The sequence below is a fragment of the Lissotriton helveticus genome, chromosome 3_1 (genome assembly GCF_964261635.1).
Source record: "Lissotriton helveticus chromosome 3_1, aLisHel1.1, whole genome shotgun sequence".
Lineage (NCBI taxonomy): Eukaryota > Metazoa > Chordata > Amphibia > Caudata > Salamandridae > Lissotriton > Lissotriton helveticus.
In genome coordinates, this window is record NC_136061.1 from 1932600345 (window position 1) to 1932610613 (window position 10269).

A 10269-nucleotide genomic window follows, 5' to 3' on the forward strand; every position below is an offset into this window, starting at 1 on the left:
GATGGGTAATCTCCCCATCCCAGCCACACAAGTGAGGAATCTAGGAGTCATTATCGACAATACTTTGTCGATGAAACAGCAGGCAAATAAAGTCGCTGGCCTCTGCTTCACCATAATAAAATGGCTAAAGAAAATTATCTGGATGTTGCCACAAAACACCCAAAAGACCGTAGTCAATGCACTAATAACATCACGCATTGACTACGGTAATATTCTTTACTTGAGCTCAAATCTAGCAGTGATAAAACGACTCCAAATGATCCAAAACGCGGCTGCACGACTCCTGTGTAAGATCCCAAAGTTTGAGAGAATATCAAAACATCTGAATGATCTACATTGGCTCAGGATAGAACATCGGATCAGCTTTAAAACCCTGATATATATGTTTAAAATTAAAACCAGAACTGCACCCGGCTACCTACAAGCCTTGGCCTCTCCCTACCTTCCAACAAGAAATCTCCGATCTCAAACAGCAGCAAATTTTGCTATTCCTAGATTTAAACTCCAAAAAACGGGAGGGCGTTCTTTTTCTGTGAGAGGGCCCACTCTATGGAACTCACTTCCCCCTCAGATCCGGAAAGAAGAAAGCTATACGAAATTCCGGAAATATGTAAAAACCTGGCTGTTCCAGAAACAACTGCAGTAATACTACAATTTGGCAACTTTCCTTCTATCTAATCAAATGTCACAGGCGCCGGGAAACCCTTTTTCGGTAGCTGTAGCGCCATACAAATGCAAAAAATATAATAATAATAAATAATAATACTAGCCTCCTCACAGCCCATACACTGGCGTGCGGCATATGAACGACCACGCCACACTTTTCTGCCCGCTCTCCCATTCTTCTCTTTCCCCTATCCTTTTTCTTCTCTCCTTTACTTTCCTCGCACGAGGGCTGTACGCAGAACGACCGTGTGCCAATGTAAGCCAGTACCATGCCAGACAACGAATGTAACATGCACCTAACTATGTAACCTTATGCCCACTGTAACCTTATGGCGCATAATACACCAGTACTGCCTTCGCTTCACATGTTCTGTTAAAATCTCCTTAATAAAATCTTTTGAAATCAAAAAAATCACCCAAAAAAAACGTATCCCATTTTCCTTTAAGGAAAACGGGCTGCATTTTAAAAAACTGCTTTATTTGAAAGCAGTCCCAGACATGGAGGTCTGCTGAGCCCGGCAGGGCACCATACGTGGGAGGGCCTGCCATTCTAAATGGGGTCGCAAATTGTGAGTGCCTCATTAATATTCATGAGGCATGCAATTGAGAATCGCAAACAGTGTCTCAGACACTGTTGTACATCGTAAATGCGAGTCGCTATTTGCAAGTCGCAATTGACCCCAAATTGCGAATCGCAATTTACAATGGTCGTACATTTGGTCCTCATTGTGTAAAATGAACGGTTCCATTTACTGTACCCCAGATGGAATAGCATTTCATACAAAAGATGAAGATGTAGTATTTAAAATGGCACGACAAGGAACAGAAGTGAATGATTTATATCCTCTATTTACAGCAAATGATTTGCCAGTTGAGCTGAGAAATACAGTGTTGTCTGACTTGAGATTTTTCAGGTAAATACATTAGTTTAATGAAAGGAGTAGCTCCGCTTCAGATTACTGTCAAACGAAATACAGAGTTCCCAATATGACCCATTTATAAAATGAGTTCTGAGTCAATTGCAGGAGTAACACCTGTGATTGAGATAATAATTTAACAAAGTATTCTAAAAGAGATTTTAGGAAGTCCTTGCAATTCGCCTATAATGGGAATTCGCAAACTTAACGGAAAATACAAAATAGTTCAGGACCTTCGAAAAATCAATCAGATAGTGATACCCTGTTGTCCAATAGTGCCAAACCCAGCAGTGATTCTGAACCAAATTCCATGTGAAGCAGAATGGTATTCGGTGATTGACTTGTGTCAAGCCTTTTTCTCGAAAACTTTGCATTCGAGTAGTCAATATTTATTTGCGTTCCAGTTCGGAAACCATGTTTTGGCATGGTGCCGAGTTCCTCAGGGGTATTCAGAGAGCCCCTCAATCTTTATTCAGATATTGAAGAAATGTTTGGAGTCATTAATAATGCCTAATAACTCAGTTTTAGAGCAATATATGTTGATCACATGCTGGTTGTGTTGGGAACAAAAGATGCTTGTGTGGCTGATACAATTGCTCTACTGAACCATTTGGCAGTAGGTGGGTATAAAGTGTCACCAGCGAAATTACAATTTTGTCAAAGAGAAGTTCTTTATTTAGGGCATAATATTGAGAAATGAATCAGAAAAGTGTCTCAAGACTGGATCAATACATTTTTCAAATGAATCTGCCTAGTACACAAAAGGTGGTTTGAATGTTCCTGGGAATGGTTGGATATTGCAAGCAGTGGATACCAAGTTTTTCACTGATAGCCAAGCCATAACAAAGACTGACACACAAAGATGTGTCAGAACCTGTACATTTTGATCATGAATGCATGAAAGAATTTCTTGAACTACGAGATAGTTTGTGTCGGGCACCAGCATTGGGAATGCAAGACTTTAATAAGAGTTGTGCACTATTTTGCAATGAATGCAATGGTTATGCACTGCCAGTTTTGACGCAAATGCATGGAACAGCACGTCGTCCAGTGGCTTATTTTTTTGTTACATTGGATCCAGTCCCTCCTGCCTTACCTGGTTGTTTGAAAGCAGTTGCAGCTTCTTGTATGAGTTTGGAACTGAGTGAGGTGATTGTGATGGGATATCCATTGAAAGTATATGTGCCACATTCAGTTAAGATTTTGTTAACGTGAACGCGCACACAGCACCTTACAAGCAGTCGCTTAACAAAATACGAACAGGTTATTTTGGGTGTGTAGAATGTGTCTGAGACAAAATGTGTGAGTTTGAATCCAGCTACTTTTTTACCTCTTTCTAGTTGTTAAGTAGTGGTGGATGAAGCAGATCATGATTGTTTGGATGAGACTAAACGTTGTACAAAACCGAGACCTGGCATAAAGGATACTTCATTGCCTGAATCTGATCATGTTTTGTTTGTGGATGGATCATGCTTGAGAGATTCTGAGGGTCCCTTGCAAGCTGCATATGCGATTTGTACAGTGATGAGTGTTGTTGAAGCATCATGGATGAAAGGAGTGAGTTCAGCGCAAGTGGCAGAGTTGATTGCACTCACTAGGGCATGCTGCATCACAAAACAAATGCGACCTACTATATGTACAGAAAGTCAATATGGTTTTGGGGTTGTGCATGATTTTGGGCAGTTGTGGTTGCAAGGTGACCTCTTCAGATTCACCTATACAAAAAGGAGAGTGTGTGAAAAACCTACTGATGGCACTACAATTGCCAGCCCAAATTGTGGTGGTGAAATGTTCAGCACTTACATCTGGTCATGACTATTTCACCGTTGGCCACGGGTATGCTGACGATCAACGAGTCATCGGTGACAGTGGAAGTCTGTGAATCTTGGCTAGGTGTCCCAAGAAGATCTTGCAAATGTTATGGGCCCCCGCCTCCTCTAGGCATACTCTTCGCGCCGTAATGGCGGACGATAACGAGGAGCTACTGGAAGATGAAGAGGAGGAGGAGGAAGCATACCTGCCACTTGCTCAGGAGGTCCAGTGCTCGGGCCCCGCGGAGCGCAGTGGCCATGTCGCCGTGACCGACGGACAGCGCATGTTTGTGTGGGGAGAATATAAGAATGCATCAGTTACTGGACTTTATGATTTTTATCTTCCTAGAGATGAAATATGGATATACTACATTGAAACATGGACAAAAAGACTACTACAGGTGAAATTCCACTCTCCATGTCGGGCAGTTGTGCAGTGTGTGTGAATAAAATAATTAAAAAGACATTTATGCATTAAACAAAAAACGGAGTGGAAGTCTCTTTTCCAATGGGAAAGACAACTAACATGTGTGCCTTAAAGGGATGAAACTAGAGGTCCTCTAGCTTCACTTCTATCTCATATTCCAAGACGCCGTTGGACCCTCGACGTCACCTTTAGGAGCACCATAAAACTTGAACTAACCTTTTTCTCAAACACCACTAGAATATCAGCTGTGCATCTATCCGACATCTCATTATTAAAATAATGTCCTCATTTGGAGGTCATCATGCAAGAGGCAACACAAATGAGTTCTACATGTTGGACTTGAGTTCGGATGACAGGGTATTGTAGTGGAATAGAATAGTCTGTAAAAGTGTTCCTCCTTCGGAGAAGGACAAGCTTGGTGTATGGGTATATGAAAATAGATTGATCTTTTTCGGTGGCTATGGGTACTTTCGAGATTTCATTGGGAACTTTGAATTTGATTAAACCTCCTATGGAAATGCAGGACCTCCAAGAGGATGGAACAACCATGGGCACATGTTGGACCCTGACACCTTTACTTGGGAGCGGCCTATAACCACGAGTTTACTGGAGGTATTCACTACAGGACCTGCTGAGGAAGCCATGGAGCCACCTCCTACCTCCACTACCCTCTATGCCTACTCCCTGGTGACCAGCAAATGTAGAAGCTTGCCCAACTGCTCTATATTCAAATGATTTGGCACCTGCCCCCCTCGCACGATGAAAACTCCTGAGGCCCATCACCGCCAAGCTGAGAGATGAATACATCTGCTATCGCTGGTCGTTCCCCTTCGGATTGGCCTTTGAATACAAGAGTAAAATGACCAAAGAGGCAGCAATGGAGCTAAGGTGAACAAGGGGTGGTAGTGACCACTACCTAATCAACACACAATGATAATCTCTGAGCATACTCGTGATCCCTATCCTGACAGCGGAGTCTGAGCATTATGTCTGACGCCCAGTGGAGCTGCTCTGTTCAGCTATTGAGGAGATCGGCCTTGGTTCATCCCCTGACCGTCACCTACATAGCCGGACTTTGGGCACAGTTTTTCTCCCCATCTCCCTGTCTTGCCCACCCCCATCGTATTTCTGTGACTATGCTTTTTCCTTGTTTCCTATCTATCTGTTCCTATTCAGCATTCTTTCGTTCTTTGTCTACTTCCTTGCTCCTATCCCCTCTCACCTGAATCTTTCCCCTTGCTCGCTTCACAGCCTAGCCCCCTGTCCTTTTGTGCCCTTTGACTAAGCACTCCTTCCAAGGATCGAACATATCTACGCTGGAGTCTCAGCATACCCGCTGAGAGAGTCCACAGCGCCAAGGGAGCCACTTACAATGGAGGTATTGTATGGCACCGCTTGCCAAAGCACTCCCTCTCTACTTTTTGGGGAAGAATCCAGTAAAGTAGGCCTTGGAGTCTTAGAGACCCCTATGAGAGAGTCCACTGCGCTTAGGGAGCCTCTCGCAACAGAGATGGGGAAATGATACCACTCCCCCTGGGTTCACAGCTTACTGGACTTTGGGCGCAGCCTTGACTTGCCTACCAGTTTGTGTCCCCGTCACCCCCTCCTCTTGCCTTGACGTGTCTCTAATCTTCCCCTCCTCTTTCCCTCCTCCACTCTCTGTCTACTTCCCCTGCTCCTACCCCCCCACTCCCCGGATTATCTCCCCTTGCCTGCTTTCACCACCTAGCCCCCTGTCCTTTTGTGCCCTGTGACTAAGCACTCCTTCTCTCCTTTTTGGGGAAAAATCCAAGTTATATACGCTGGAGTCTCAGCATACCCGCTGAGAGAGTCCACAGCGCCAAGGAAGCCACTCACAATTGAGGTATGGTATGGCACCCCTTGCCAAAGCACTCCCTCTCCCCTTTTTGGGGAAGGATCCAGTAAATAGGCCTTGGAGTCTCAGAGACCCCTCTGAGAGAGTCCACTGCGCTTAGGGAGCCTCTCGCAACAGAGACGGGGAAATTATACCACTCCCCCTGGGATCACAGCTTCTGGACTTTGAGCGCAGCTTTGACTCGCATACCGGTTTGTGCCCCTGTCACCCTCCCCCTCCTCTTGCCATGCCGTGTCTCTAACCCTCTCCTCCTCTTTCCCTCCTCCACTCTCTGTCTACTACCCCTACTCTTACCCCCCCACTCCCCGGAATATCTCCCCTTGCCAGCTTTTTCCCCTACCTATATGTTCCTTTTTGTTTGTCTCAACCTTACTTGTAACTAAAATTGCCATGCTCTAATAACTGTGTAACCTTTGTAAAGCTGTAACCTGCAATTTATTGTCTGATACCCATGTAAAGCGCTCTGATACCTCCGGGTCTAGCCAGCCCTATATAAAACCTTTTAAATAAATAAATAAATTGCACGTTTTTGTGCTTAAAATTCATATACTGTTAATTGGGAACATTTGAAAGAACAATCTGAGGAAACAGAATGCAGACTAATGTTTTCAATTGTTGAAACTTGGGAAGAGATTAGAGAATTACAGGATGCAGTTATTGAAACAGAAAGAGAAGGGTGGATCAAAGCAAGATGCATACGTAGAGCAGAAGATGACGTGTGAGTTTACACATATGAGAGACCTGTATTGCCCGATAGTTTGTTGTCATCAATGGCGATAGTTTGCCATGGTCATGTAGGGAGAGATGTTATAATAAGGCTTTTCAAACAGTCATGGTACAATACAAAATTCAGAGTCATTGCAGAGAGTCTGTGCCAGAGATGTATAACATGTCAGCAACAAAATGCAGGAAGGAAAACAGTTGTTAGTTTAGGTCAAATTGTAAAAGCAGGAGGTCCATCTATGCGTATGCAGATGGACTTTATTGATATACCTCCTTGCAATGGACTAAAATATGTCTTGGTGATTGTATGTCTGTTTTCACATTGGGTTGAGGCATACCCGACAAAATGTAATGACAGCATAACTGTTGCTAAATTGCTGCTTAGAGAGTTGATACCGAGATTCAGATTTCCAGTCTTGTTAGAATCAGACAGAGGAACGCACCTTAATAATGAAGTAGTGCGTATGCCTTGTGCTGCCTTACAAATTGAGCACAAATTACATTGTGCTGATCGACCTGAGGCGTCAGGTGTGTTTGAGCAAGTAAATTGCACAATAAAATCACGATGGGCTATGATTTGTGCATTTACAACACTGAAATGACCTGATGCATTACCATTGGTGTTGATCAGTTGGTGACGTATCCCAGACAGAAGAACAGGACTATCCCCACATGGAATTATTGTGGGGAGGGCTATGAGACAGCCAACAGTCCCAGGAAATCAGCTTGTGAACATATCTGATGATTTAGTGCTCAATTACTGTAAAGGATTGGCTGAGGTAGTGCGTTCTGTGTCTCACCAGGTTGGAGAAGTCGCAACTACTTTCCAATAAGAGCAAGCACACGATTTGTGCCCAGGTGACTGGGTACTTGTGGTAAAACACGTGAGGAAGTCTTGTTTGGAACCTCGTTGCCCTGGCCCATACCAAGTGATTCTGGTGACAATAACAGTTAAATGTGGTGGTCTGCCAAATTGGGTGCATGCTGCACACACTCGTCGAGTCCCATGTCCCCTTGCAAGTACAGAGTCAGTTGAAGGTGAACAAAGAGAATCTGAACAGACAGAGAATCAAGTAGAGTGGGCACAAGCTACTGGGTCACGTAAGATTGTCACTGTTGAAAGAGAGTTGGTCCCTGAAAGTTACGGAGGAAGAGAGAAAAGGAAATCAACTATGCAAAGTCTTGAGACAAATGGAATAAACAGTGTACCAGAAAAACATGTGCGAAAAGGTGAAAAATGGCCTGGAGTAACTGAGCAGTTGAAAGATACTTTGGGAATAAAGATTCCAACAACTGTAGTAGAAGTTTCTAGCCAATCTGAGCAAAGTGATACAGACGGAGAAGAAAACACAGCACGCAGAACAAAGAGTGCACAAGTCAAAAATCTGTAGCACCTGAAAGGACATATTTGGCTGAAACAAGTGATTTGGAAAAATAATGAATTGCCTTTTGTTCAAGAAACAACTCATCATTTGAGCCACCCTAAATGAACAGTGTCTGAGAAAAAGGGTGCCAAACAAGAAAAAAATAGAGGAGATTTGAAAAATGAGGCTGTGATCTGAAGCTTTAAAATTAATAGTTTTGAGACTGGAAATCAAAATCGAAGTTCAAATAGATGAAAGTGTTTTAACATGATATGTATTCTTGTATTAATAATTGTTTTGTTGATATTAACACTAATAGTGCCTTATTTCAGATTTCCTGGTAAACCTACTAATGAATACGTGGGTACAACCACATAAGTAACAAAAGTCCTAAAAGAAGATATAGAGATAGATATTAATAAACAGGAAATGACTTACATCAAGATAAATCTATTAATGATTTCTCGTTAAATGTCTTCACTAAACTTTTGTAGGAATAGGTCGATATTATGGATGCAAGAGATTGTTATGTGTGCATGCAATTACAACGTTTGTTTCAGAAGGGGTGACTTATCATCATCTTCCTTTACCATATGGAAGTTCATGTAGTGTACCAACAAGTTTGTTCTATGGCAAGGAGCAGTTTCAATATTTTTATTCCAACTATGATTTAGTATTTCGGAAGTTGCTGTTAAAAAAGAACATGAATATAGTGGCTTCTTCATAGAATGCTCAATATATGGGTGAATTTTTTCATACCACTAAGCCTATTGACCCTGTACGTTCATAGAAATAATGTAACCTGTAGTCTACATAGTGTAGAAATAGAGTTTATAAATAATGTAGAGGATAGACGGCAAAAGTTTAAGAGCAAATCTGTCGAGCAGAAATCTAGTATACCTTCATGGGTTCAAAGGGAGGGTGTTTAGAAGATGGGTGAGACATATACTGCAATGACTCTGGATTGACATCACAAGGGAAAGCTTAGCTTAAGACAAAAGACTAAATATAATAAGTATTTCATTGGTTCCAGTGAATATGAACATACCTTCCTAATTACAGGGGGTTGGGGATTAGGAGGTGGTACTGATCCAGTTTACCCTGGAGTGTATTTTGAGGAGTGGTAAAAATGCGTGTTATATATTGCCTCAACATTGGTATGGATGTTGTTATGTGGAAATTGTTTTCCCAAAAATTTCTCACATGGATAATCATGGAACCAATGAAAAGAAATTAAAACTGAGCAAAAGGGGAATAAGGGTTGCAGAAATTGTGGGTGATATTTTTGGTGCATTGATACCTTCAGTGGGAGTGATTTTGAACTCACAAAAAATGTGAAAATTTTCTACAGTGGTTGATCATTTAGCAAAGGATACCGCTATTTAAAAACAAGCTAATATGAAATGTGCCCAAGAGGCCTTGGTCTATCTACAACAAGCGACTGACCCTCTCACACTGTGTTGTATTATTAATTTCATCAAAGTGGCGGTTCGATTAAGGGCAACCAGGGGAGGCGGAGGACTGTAAGATTTTAGTGATAGGTTTTAATGTCTACAAATGTCATTTTTATATTAAGTGACTTTGATTGTATTAATACTGGGATTCATATGTTAATTTAATTAATTTTTTTAAAAACAAAATACTGTATGTTTGTGCTTTTATGGTGATTTTTAATCATGGAATAAAGAATCCTGAATTGAATTGAATTGATACCGCTGGTGGGTTCTTAGTGTTGATACTGAAATGCTTGCTATTTGATCGATGGTTTTACAAAACTGTCTTGCGCTTGACGTATTATTGGCAAAAGAGGGCAGAGTCTGTAGCATGCTGAAAATGTAACAATGTTGCACTTATATCCTTGACAAAAGCAGAGACTTGCAGGGATATACCAGTAACATTACTAATATACGTGGTGATTTAACAGAACTAAAAGTTGACGGTGGATGGGAAAAACTTGGTATGGGTTTTCCCTCGGTGGGAAATTGGTTCGCAGCATTGAGTAACAGCTTAGTAGGGCAAATACTAACACCAATAATTGCTGTTGCTATTGACACAATAATTATAGTACTGATATATAGATGTTGTAAACGCAAAGTAGAAGAGACAAAATGAAGAGGTAGAAAAAGAAAAAGGGATGAATAGAGTTAGAAGACAAAAAGTGTGCTTATTATGAAGTATTAAGCAATGTAGAAGGTGTTATGTTGAAACAGATGAAAACAAGTGCATTTTAAGATAATCAGATTGTAATCAGATTAATGGAGATTGTGTGATGGCTTGTTTCGCTATCAGAGGAGGGATTGATGGAGCATGAGAATTTAAGTATGATTTTGCTCGGTCAAATCCTGCTATTGTGTGTGAATTACTAAAACATACTTAAACAAGCATTAGAAATGCAATAGGTCTCGGATTTTTTTGAGTTGGAGGTAATGGCATTGTAAATGGCAATGTCTTGTAGCCATGTGTTATGGAGTGTATGCATGTGGTG

General features: G+C 41.6%; 1 pseudogene; it reads left to right on the top strand.

Moving 5' to 3' along the window:
• The first annotated feature begins 3543 nt into the window (after window positions 1–3543).
• On the top strand, window positions 3544–4556 carry LOC144824344 (kelch domain-containing protein 2 pseudogene; annotated as a pseudogene).
• The last annotated feature ends 5713 nt before the right edge of the window (window positions 4557–10269 follow it).